The following is a 12093-nucleotide window of genomic DNA, read 5'->3' on the forward strand; positions in this document are numbered from 1 at the left end:
AGTGTGATGTACTGCAAAAAATGCTGTGTAGCGGGGAGGGGAAAGTGCAGACGAGAGGGAAATCAAAGTTGTCTAGAACCTCAGATACATACAAGGTCTCCTACAGCTCAGGTCTGGCCAAGCTCTGCTCAGCGCAGGACCTGAGAGGGGGTGATGGATGGCGAATGGGGCTGATCATCAACTTTGCATTCCTCTGGTTCCTGAGGTGCTCTAAATTGTGCCTCTTATGACAGACTCCAGGGGGCTGTCACATCACCAGGGATGGCCTGTTAGGGCAGCTTTACAGCCCTTGGCACTGCGGGTCCGGAAGCTGGTCCCAAAGGTTCTGAGAGCCCAGCCAGGGGAGTCTTGCTCGTCAGCGTAAAGTGGCTGAAAAGTGCAACCAGAGCTGTGGTGGAAGCGTTCGGCACAGGGGTGCAGGCCCGCACAAGGTGCGGGGAGGTGGAGGATCCATCCCCAGGGATCTTGAGTAACCACTCTTCTTTACTGTTATTTCTATTACCTTGGGGCTAGGTGCTGTACGAAACACGGTTTTACTGGTTTAGACACAGGAGGTCCTTCATCTTCCCCCCGCAGAGTCCCCATGTCAGCGTGTAGTGAGTGTTGTGTGTAATGAGTCAGAGGGCATGTTCTCATAGTGAACAGCACTGGCTACTCCCCTCTCCAGAGCTCATGAACACTGGTTGGGAGACAGCCTGTACTTCATAGGTGACCCAAGGACATCCTTTGTTCCAAGGCCAGAGCCCATCCCCGGCTGCCTATGCAGCAGAACTTGGCTGGCTCCCATAGGTCTCCTGCAGGGCGGAGCATTGACAGGCTATGGAACTGGCTTGATTCACTTCCTTTGTTACACTTAATTAAACAATTGGCTAATGAGTCTGGAACTGTGTATTTATACCACAGACATAACACAGAAGAAGGGAGACAGTAGGTACAGGACAAGTAACCAAGGGGCACTCTGCAGTGGAACTGGACTCATAAGAGCTGCCACAATGGGTCAGACCATGATCCATCTTGTCTAGTATCCTATCTCCCACAATGGCCAATACCAGAGCTTCAGGAGGAGTGTACAGAACAGGGTAATTATGGAGCAATCCACCCCGTCTTCCACTCCTGGCTTCTGGCAGTCAAGCATGGGGTTACATCCCTGAGCATCCTGGCTAATAGCCATTGGTGGACCTGTCGTTCATGAATTTTATTCAGTTCTTTTTTGAACCCAGTTATACTTTTGGCCCATGGCAATGAGTTCCACAGGTTGACTGTGTGTTGTGTGAAAAAGTACTTTCTCTTGTTCGAATTAATTTCATTAGGTGATCCCTGATTTTTGTATTGTGGGAAAGAGTAAATAACATGTCTGTATTCACTTTCCCACCACTGTTTGGCATTTTATAGACTTCTATCATATCCCCGCTTAGTTGTCTCTTTTCTAAGATGAACAACCCTAATCTTTTTAGTTTCTCCTCGTATGGAAGTCGTTCCATACCCCTGTTCATAGACTCATAGACATTAAGGTCAGAAGGGACCATTATGATCACCTAGTCTGACCTCCTGCACAATGCAGGCCACAGAATCTCACCCACCCACGCCTGCAATAAACCTCTCACCTATGTCTGAGCTATTGAAGTCCTCAAATCATGGTTTAAAGACTTCAAGGTGCAGAGAATCCTCCAGCAAGTGACCCGTGCCCCATGCTACAGAGGAAGGTGAAAAACCCCCAGGGCCTCTTCCAATCTGCCCTGGAAGAAAATTCCTTCCTGACTCCAAATGTGGCGATTAGCTGAACCCTGAACATTTGGGCAAGATTCACCAGCCAGATACCCAGGGAAGAATTTTCTATAGTAACTCAGATCCCACCCCATCTAACATCCCATCACAGGCCATTGCGCCTATTTACCATGAATAGTTAAAGATCAATTAATTGCCAAAATTATGTTATCCCATCATACCATCTTCTCCATAAACTTATCGAGTTTAATCTTGAAGCCAGATAGGTCTTTTGCCCCCACTGCTTCCCTTGGAAGGCTGTTCCAGAACTTCACTTCTCTGATGGTTAGAAACCTTTGTCTATTTTCAAGTCTAAACTTCCCAATGGCCAGTTTATATCCATTTGTTCTTGTGTCCACATTGGTATTGATCTTAAATAATTCCTCTCCCTCTCTGTTATTTATCCCTCTGATATATTTATCGAGAGCAATCATATCTCCCCTCAGCCTTCTGTTGGTTAGGCTAAACAAGCCAAGCTCCTTGAGTCTCCTTTCATAAGACAGGTTTTCCATTCCTCGGATCATCCTAGTCGCCCTTCTCTGTACCTCTTCCAGTTTGAATTCATGTTTGAATTGATGCGTCCCCAGCTTATAACTAAAATTCTTGTTATTAATCCCTAAATGCATGACCTTACACTTCTCACTATTAAATTTCATCCTATTACTATTACTCCAGTTTACAAGGTCATCCAAATCCTCCTGTATGATATCCCAGTCCTTCTCTAAATTGGCAATATCTCCCAGCTTTGTATCATCTGCAGACTTTATTAGCACACTCCCACTTTTTGTGCCAAGGTCAGTAATAAAAAGATTAAATAAGATTGGTCCCAAAACCGATCCCTGAGGAACTCCACTGATAACCTCCCTCCAGCCTGACAGTTCACCTTTCAGTACGACCCGCTGCAGTCTCCCCTTTAACCAATTCCTTATCCACCTTTCACTTTTCATATTGATCCCCATCTTTTCCAATTTAACTAATAATTCCCCATAATGGTACCATATCAAACGCCTTACTGAAATCTAGGTAAATTAGATCCACTGCATTTCCTTTGTCTAAAAAAATCTGTTACTTTCTCAAAGAAGGAGATCAGGTTGGTTTGGCATGATCTACCTTTTGTAAAACCATGTTGTATTTTGTCTCATTTACCATTGACCTCAATGTCCTTAACTACTTTTTCCTTCGAAATTTTTTCCAAAACCTTGCATACTACAGATGTCAAACTAACAGGCCTGTAGTTACCTGGATCACTTTTTTTTTTTCCTTTCTTAAAAATAGGAACTATGTTAGCAATTCTCCAGTCATACGGTACAACCCCTGAGTTTACAGATTCCTTAAAAATTCTTGCTAATGGGCTTGCAATTTCATGTGCCAATTCCTTTAATATTCCTGGATGAAGATTATCTGGGCCCCCCAATTTAGTCCCATTAAGCTGTTAGAGTTTCGCTTCTACCTCAGATATGATAATATCTACCTCCATATCCTCATTCCCATTTGTCATGCTACCATTATCCCTAAGATCCTCATTAGCCTCATTAAAGACTGAGGCAAAGTATTTGTTTAGATATTGGGCCATGCCTAGATTATCCTTAACCTCCACTCCATCCTCAGTGTTTAGCGGTCCCACTTCTTCTTTCTTTCTTTCCTTCCTATTTATATGGCTATAGACCCTTTTACTATTGGTTTTAATTCCCTTTGCAAGGTCCAACTCTACTTGACTTTTAGACTTTCTCACTTTATCTCTACATGTTCTGTCCTCAATAAGGTAGTTTTCCTTGCTGATCCCTCCCATCTTCCACTTTTGCTTTCTGCTTTTTCTTAATCACCTCTCTGAGATGCTTGCTCATCCAGCTTGGTCTACAACTCCTGCCTATGAATTTTTTCCCCTTTCTTGGGATGCAGTATTCTGATAGTTTCTGCTGCTTTGATTTAAAGTAGTCCCAGGCCGCCTCTGCCTTTAGATCCACAAGTTCTTCAGTCCAATCCACTTCCCTAACTAATTTCCTTAATTTTTGAAAGTCAGCCCTTTTGAAATCAAAAAACCTAGTTGCAGATTTATTTTTGTTAATCCTTCCGTTCAGTTTGAACTGAATTAGCTCATGATCGCTCGAACCAAGGTTGTCCCCTACAACCATTTCTTCTAGGAGGTCCTCACTACTCACCAAAACCAAATCTAAAATGGCATCCCCGCTAGTCGGTTCAGCAACTATTTGATGAAGGAATCCATCAGCTATCGCATCTAGGAAGATCTGAGCCCTATTATTATTACTAGCACTCGTCCTCCAGTCTATATCTGGGAAGTTAAATTCTCCAATGATCATGCAGTTTCCATTAGTATTAACTTCATTAAAAACATTAAAGAGGGCTCTATCCATACCCAGATTAGATCCCGGCGGTCTATAGCACACCCCAAACACTATCCCAGGGGAGGCTCTAGTAGTTTTCTTCCCCAATGTGATTTTTGCCCAGACGGACTCTGTCTTATCCATTTCATCGCTTCTGATTTCTTTACATTCCATCTCATCATTGATATACGTTACTCCACCACCTTTACCTTTATTTCGGTCTTTCCTGAACAGCACATGCCCTTCAATACCTGTAGCCCAGTCATGACGACTACTCCACCATGGTTCTGTTCTCCCTATAATATCTGGTTTCACTTCCTGCACCAGTAGCTCTAGTTCCTCCATTTTGTTACCGAGGCTCCTCGCATTGGTGTAGAAACATCTTAATTTTTGCTGTTTGGCCTCGCTCACATTCTTTACCTGATTAGGCACCGTCATTCTACAGCCAGTATAACCTATAGCCTGGAATCCACACTCCCCTTCCTCCTTATATACATTCTCCTACCCACGGCTGTATCCTTTCTTACGTTGTTTTCTTCTGTCTAAAATCCTGCTAAAATCCGGTGTGGAGATTACCTGGACATCTCCCAACCATCTCCCCCAAATTCCTAGTTTAAAGCTCTCTTAATCAGTTGTGCCAGCCTCCATCCTAGAAGTCTATTTCCTTCCCTACTCAGATGAAGTCCATCCCGAGAGAACTGTCCTCTGTCCATGAATGCCTCCCAGTGGCCATACATCCCAAAGCCCTCCTTATAGCACCACTGCCTAAGCCATCTGTTGATAGTCATAATCTTGTCACACCTTTGTTGCCCTTCTCTAGGAAGAGGCAGAATCCCACCGAAGCCTTGATTTCCTTAAGTGACTTCCCCAGCCTGGCATAGTCTCCCTTGATACTTTCCAGCGAGAATCTACCGGTATCATTTGTTCCCACGTGAAGGACGATCAGTGGATTCTTTCCCACTCCCTTTAGGATCCTCTTCAACCTCAGGTCCACATCCTGTATCTTAGCATCTGGAAGACAGCACACCCTTCTATTCTCTGGATCAGCTCTGGTTACAGGCCTCTGCATTCTTCTCAGTAAGAAGTCCCTGATCACGTAGACCTGCCTTTTCCTGGTGACAGTGCAATTCTCTGGTCTATCCCTTGTTCCCTCTGGCTGCAAGTTCTTTCCATTCCTATTCTCCCTTGTAACCCTCTTCAACCCATCCCGTATCCTCCTGGGGCTCATATTTGGTGTAGTCTCCATTGCTGTTCCCCTTTTCATAGAATCATAGAATATCAGGGTGGGAAGGGACCTCAGGAAGTCATCTAGTCCAAACCCCTGCTCAAAGCAGGACCAATCCCCAATTTTTCCCCAGATCCCTAAATGGCCCCCTCAAGGATTGAACTCACAACCCTGGGTTTAGCAGGCCAATGCTCAAACCACTGAGCTATCCATCCCCCCTGAGCTATGCCTCCCCCTTTTCCTATAGGACTAGCCGCTCTTCTCTTCTTCCTTGCCCTTCCATTTTCAGTGACCACCTGCTGAGCCCCTTCTTCATTTTCCAACTCTGCAAACTTGTTCTTGAGCTCTATTTCTCCTTCACTAGGCCGTCTTTTCCTCTGCCTGGTTCTTTTAGTCACATGCTTCCACTGTCCATTTTCTTCACCCAGCAGTCTCCCCTCAGAGTTCTTCAGTCCTGCTAACAACTGCAAGTCTGATCTTTTCCCTTCAGCCTCCTCATGTCTTTGCTCCATCATCTGTTCAAACTCCCTTCTAAACTCAACCAGACTTTCCACCTGCATCTCCAATCCTCGGATCTTTTCTTCCATCAGTTCTATCAGACGACATTTCATGCAGACGAAACTCTTTCCAGGTACCCGCTCCAGGATCATGTACATACTGCAGCTTCCACATCCAGTCATCTTCATTGTGTCTTCCACTACATGGGTCACTCCCACTGCTGCCTCTGTATCTGTCATAGCCTTCCCACCTAAATCCTGTTCATCTGGGAAACACAAACCACACCAAAACACCACCACCCACAGCAAAAACAAACCCCAAACAAGCACCACAAACCAAACTCCCCTTTCAAACTCCCCTGTTTACAGCTCTGTTTGCTGGCTCCTGTGCTGCTGCCTGACTGGCTGGCTACCTTTATAGGACCACTACTCAGAGAAGCCCCACCCCCTAATCAGGGCTCAACTTCTTTCCCAGCACAAAGCCCCTACAAGCCTCTACACATACAAATAATACAAATACAAAACCAAATACAAATACCTTCATCTTTGTTGTCCTTCTCTGAACCTTTTCCAGTTCCACTGTGTTCTTTTTGAGGTGGGGCAATCAGAACTGGACACAGTATTCAAGATGTGCGTGCACCATGACTTTATATAGTGACATTATGCTATTTTCAGTCTTATTTTCTATCTCTTTCTTAATAATTCCTAACATACTGTAAGCCTTTTTGACCACTGCTGTGCACTGAATGGAAGTTTTCAGAGAACTAGCCACAATGATTCCAAGATCTTTCTTGGGTCGTAACAGCTAATTTAGAACCCATCATTGTATACGTATAGTTGGGATTGTTTTCTAACGTGCATTATTTTGCACTTATCAGTGCTGAATTTCTTTGGCCATTTTGTTGCCCAGTCACCCTGTTTTGTTGCCCAGTCATCCTCCCTTTTGTGATCCAGGAAGAGGGATTGCTCGGAAGAGATGGGATCCACCTAGCAAAGAGAGGGAAAAGCATCTTCGCAGACAGGCTGGCTAACCTAGTGAGGAGGGCTTTAAACTAGGTTCGCCGGGAGATGGTGACCTAAGCCCAGAGGTAAGTGGGGGAGTGGGATACCGGGAGGAAACACAAGGAGGAGGGTGGAACAGGGGAAGCCTCTTGATTCATACTGAGAAAGTAGGGCAATTGGCTAGTTATGTTAGGTGCCTGTACACGAACGCAAGAAGCCTGGGAAACAAGCAGGAAGAATTGGAAGTCCTGGCACAATGATGTGATTGGAATAACAGAGACTTGGTGGGGCAGTTCACAGGACTGGAGCACTGTCAGGGATGGGTATAAGCTGTTCAGGAAGGACAGGCAGGGGAGGAAAGGTGGGGGAGTTGCACCGTATGTAAGGGAGCAGTATGACTGCTCAGAGCTCCAGTTTGAAACTGGAGAAAAACCTGTTGGGAGTCTTTGGGTTAAGTTTAGAGGCAACAGCAACAAGGGTGATGTCGTGGTGGGCGTCTGCTATTGACCACCGGACCAGGGGGATGAGGTGGACGAGGCTTTCTTCAGACATCTAACTGAAGTCTCCAGATCACAGGCCCTAGTTCTCATGGGGGACTTCAATCACCCTGACATCTGCTGGAAGAGCAATACTGCAGTGCACAGACAATCCAGGAAGTTTTTGGAGAGTGTTGGGGACAACTTCCTGGTCCAAGTGCTGGAGGAACCCACTAGGGGCCATGCTCTTCTTGACCTGCTGCTCACAAACAGGGAAGAACTGGTAGGGGAAGTAGAAGTGGGTGGCAACCTGGGCAGCAGTGACCATGAGGTGGTTGAGTTCAGGATCTTGAAAAAAGGAGCAAAGAGTAGCAAAATACAGACCCCGGACTTCAGAAAAGCAGACTTAGACTCCCTTAGGGAACTGATGGGCAGGATCCCCTGGGAGGCTAATATGAGGGGGCAAGGAGTCCAGGAGAGCTGGCTGTATTTTAAAGAAGCTTTATTGAGGGCGCACGAACAAACCATCCCGAAGTGCAGAAAGAATAGTAAATATGGCAGTCGACCAGCTTGGCTTAACAGTGAAATCTTTGATGAGCTTAAACTCCAAAAAGGAGGCTTACAAGAAGTGTAAATTCGGACAGATGACTAAGGAGGAGTATTGCTAGGGCATGCAGGGGTGTAATCAGGAAGGCCAAGGCACATCTGGAGTTGCAGCTAGCAAGGGATGTGAAGGGTAACAAGGAGGGTTTCTACAGGTATGTTAGCAACAAGAAGAAGGTCAGGGAAAGTGTGGGCCCCTTACTGAATGGGGGAGGCAACCTAGTGACAGATGATGTGGAAAAAGGTGAAGTACTCAATGCTTTTTTTGCATCAGTCTTCACAGACAAGAGCAGCTCCCAGACTGCTGCACTGGGCAACACAGCATGGGGAGTAGGTGAGCAGTGCTCAGTGGTGAAAGAACAGGTTCAGGACTATTTAGAAAAGCTGGACGTGCACAAGTCCATGGGTCCAGATCTAATGCATCCAAGGGTGCTGAGGGAGTTGGCTGATGTGACTGCAGAGCCATTGGCCATTATCTTTGACAATTCGTGGCTATCGGGGGAGGTCCTGAATTATTGGAAAAAGGCTAATGTAGTGCCCATCTTTAAAAAAGGGAAAAAAGAGAACCCGGGGAACTACAGACTCACTTCAGTCCCTGGCAAAATCATGGATCAGGTCCTCAAGGAATCCCTTTTGAAGGATTTGGAGGAGTGGAACAGTCAACATGGATTCACCAAGGGCAAGTCATGCCTGACCAACCTGATTGCCTTCTATATTAAGATAACTGGCTCTTTGGATATGGAGAAAGCGGTGGATGTGATATTTCTTCTTCGAGTGATTGCTCATGTGCATTCCACAATAGGTGTGCATGCTCACCACATGCACTGGTTCCGGAAGTTTTTCCCCTAGCAGTGCCCGTAGGGGGAGCGCCCCTAGAGACCCGTGGAGTGGCGCTGCTATGGTGCGGTATAAGCAGGGCCAGCTCTAAGTTTTTCGCTGCCCCAAGCAAAAAATTTGCTGCCCCAAAAAAATTTGTGATCAGGTGGGGCTGCGGCTCGCAGGTGGCGCTGGAAGCGGAGGGAGTGATGTCACCTTCTCCTAGCGCCTGCAGGGGCTTTACCTCCTCCCCCACGCAGCCGCGCAGAGAAGCCCCGATATAAGGGGTGGCACAAGGCAGCGCAGCAGCCAGTGCGTAGAGGAGGCGGCACAGTCCCGGTTCCCCAGCAGGACTCGCCCTCTCCTCCCCGGGTAGTGGCTGGGCCCTGGCAGCTCAGCATCCCGGGGTTGGAGCTTCCCCTTCCCGCTGCGGCTGGCGGCGCGGCACCCTTGCCCTGTTTAAGTGATGCAGCTCCGAGAGCGCAACTGCCCCAAAACAAAAGGATGGCCAGAATGCCGCCCCAAGCACGTGCTTGCTTTGTTGGTGCCTAGAGCCGGTCCTGGTATAAGGGCACTGCGTGCTCCTCCCACCCTCAGTTCCTTCTTGCTGCCAGTGAAGGTGCTTTGGAACTGCTGTGCTCCAACTCTCTGCTATAGCTTTCCCTGTTTGGACTGTCATTAGTTTTTAGATAGTTAGTACCGGTAAAATAAAAAGAAGAAGAAAAAGTTATATAGATAGAGTAGAGAAGTGTATCAGGGTCAGGTAATGCCCCACTCCCCGGGCATTAAGTCGTGTGACACTTGTAAATGGCCTATGCCCGTAAGTGAGCCGCACACTAGCTGTTTACGCTGACTTGGGGACACCCCCCTCAGCGACCGCTGCAAGATTTGCAGATCATTTAAGCCTCGAACCAAGAAGGAACGGGACATACGTCTCCGAGCCATATTGATGGAGTCAGCCCTAACCCCAACACCGCTACGCTGCTCCTGAGCAGCACTGAGTCGGCACTGAGCACTGCAGCATCGGTGTGTGGTGACCTGGTGGTGCCCTCCACCGGCCGGCACCACTCCCCATCCACGGGACACTCAAAGAAGACGAGGAAGTGATCTTCTCCATCAAGGCACTGGGTCAAGACTGGGGGAGAGATTAGACCCATGTTGCGCAGCTCTCGATCCCCTTCAACCTCGCGGCCTCCGACTCAAGTTGAGCAGAGTAGCCCAGTCCACTCTGAGCCGGCCTCCCCGGACGCCAGTGGCCACATATGGGTGCCCTCCACGCCAGAGGCCGTAATGTCTCTCCCAGTACCAGCTGTATCGACCCCAGTGGCTTCCCGGTCCAGGGGCAAGCTAGCACTCGGACTGCCATAGTCGCCACCCAGGCGGCACCGCTTGCGGTCGAGGGAAGGTTCCCGATGCCATTCTCCGCAGACTGACCAACCCGCTCGCAGCCCGCACTGGTCCCCACTGACTCCTACCAGACTGTCTGGCTGGGTGCCGAGCAGCAGGGAATCCAGGCACCGCTCCGCATCGAGGTTGCTGACTCTGAGAAGCCACCATAGCCCCTCACAGTGCCAACGTTGACGCCACTCACGCTCTCCGTCCCAGTCGAGGTCCCTGGCGCAGCACCGCTCCCGCAGCCCCAGGTGTAGATCGCTGGCAACTGGCCGTCGCGGATCCGCCCAAGCAAGCCATTCGCAGAGCAACCGTTACAGACGGTACTCCTGCTCCTCTACACCAGACTCACGGTCTCGAGCCAGGCACCGTTCACGACACCGTACTCATCCACATCCCGGGATAGCAGGCATTCGTATGCCAGCCCGGCCTCCCCTCAGAGCTGACAGTCGGTGGACCAGGCGAGTCCAGCGGGTCAGCCGGCTCCAATGGTGCCACAGCAATTGCAGTGGCACGAGGCTCTCTGGCCAGCGCCCTGGTACCAATGGACCTCATGGGCCCCGACGCAGCCCCCGGTGGTGGCTCGCTCAGTGACCGGGGCCTCGAAAAGACCATCGGCCTCCCTCCCTAAGCCCCTCCGGAAGGGGTCAGTGGAGTGCTCTTCTCCAGCCCCACACTCAGAAGCGGACCAAGCATTGGGTTCTGCGGCACAAGTGGGGACGCAGAGCACCACGCCCCCATCCTCATCCTTCCCTGATGAGGCAATCACGGCGCCTCCTAATCCTGTTCCCCAGGAGGACACAAAAGCCCACCGAGAACTCTTGAAAAGGGTGGCTTCGAGCCTCAACCTACAGGCTGAAGAGGTGGAGGAGCCTTCGGACTCCCTCTTTGATGTCCTCTCAGCCACAGCACCGGCCAGGGTGGCCCTTCCTCTCCATGAAGGGGTGGTGAAGATCTCCAATGCCCTGTGGCAGACCCCGTCTTCCCTGCCCACCATATCTAAGAGGGCAGAGTGGAAGTATTTTGTGCCCACTAAGGAGCATGACTATCTATACACACATCTTGTCCCAACTCCCTAGTGGTCGAGGCAGTCAACCACAAGGAGCGTCAGGGCATCATGGCTCCTCTTGTCTGGGTTGTCCAGCGAGCCACAGAGCTCTCCACAGGACCTCCCCTTCAATGGCAAGGCCCTGTTCATGGAGCAAACAGACATGAAATTACATGGTCTCAAGAACTCTTGCACGACCTTAAAGACTTTTGGTCTCTATGTCCCGGCCCTGGCCAGGACCAAGTTCAAGCTTCATTAGGCACCCAGACAGGCCACCCACTCCAGATACAAGCCTCCTTATGAAAAATCGAGAGACTATAAGAAACATCTTGGCCTGCTCCCCAGCCTGGCCCCTCTAGGGGTAAGCAGGCAGGCAAGTGCCACTTTTGATGGGACGCCCGGGTATGGTTTACCAGTCTGCACCAGGAATCTGCCCGACCTACCCTTCTCCAATCGCTATGTTCTTTCCTCCTGGAGTGGTCGCGACTGACCTTGGACCGTTGGGTCCTCAACACCATCTCCCTGGGCTACACCCTCCAGTTTCTGTCTACCCCACCTACTCACCCTCCCACCCAGTCCCTCTTCAGGAACCCTTCTAACAAGAGCTTACTTGACCAGGAGGTGAGGTGGCTCCTTCACCTAGAAGCGGTGGAGGTCATGCCTGCAGAGTTCAAATACAAAGGATACTACTCCAGCTATTTCCTTATCCCGAAGGCCAAAGGGGGCCTCAGGCCCATCCTGGACCTGTGAGGCCTAAACCAGTACATGGTAAAACTCAAGTTCCTCATGGTCTCCCTGGCCTCCATCACTCCCTCCCTGGATGCCGGAGACTGGTTCGCCGCCCTCCATCTCCAAGATGCATACTTCCACATTCATATATTCAAGGGCCACAGGCATTTCCTCTGCTTCATGGTAGGATGGGAACACT

At 49.2% G+C, this 12093-nt stretch overlaps 1 protein-coding gene across 1 annotated transcript in view; it reads left to right on the forward strand.

Annotated features, from left to right (window-relative positions):
• RAB6B (RAB6B, member RAS oncogene family) overlaps nt 1-12093 on the forward strand; it is a 129244-nt gene that overhangs the window by 85846 nt on the left and 31305 nt on the right. The gene's annotated exons all lie outside the window — the stretch shown is intronic.

Source organism: Lepidochelys kempii, chromosome 9 (genome assembly GCF_965140265.1).
Source record: "Lepidochelys kempii isolate rLepKem1 chromosome 9, rLepKem1.hap2, whole genome shotgun sequence".
In the NCBI taxonomy this organism is placed as follows: Eukaryota; Metazoa; Chordata; order Testudines; family Cheloniidae; genus Lepidochelys; species Lepidochelys kempii.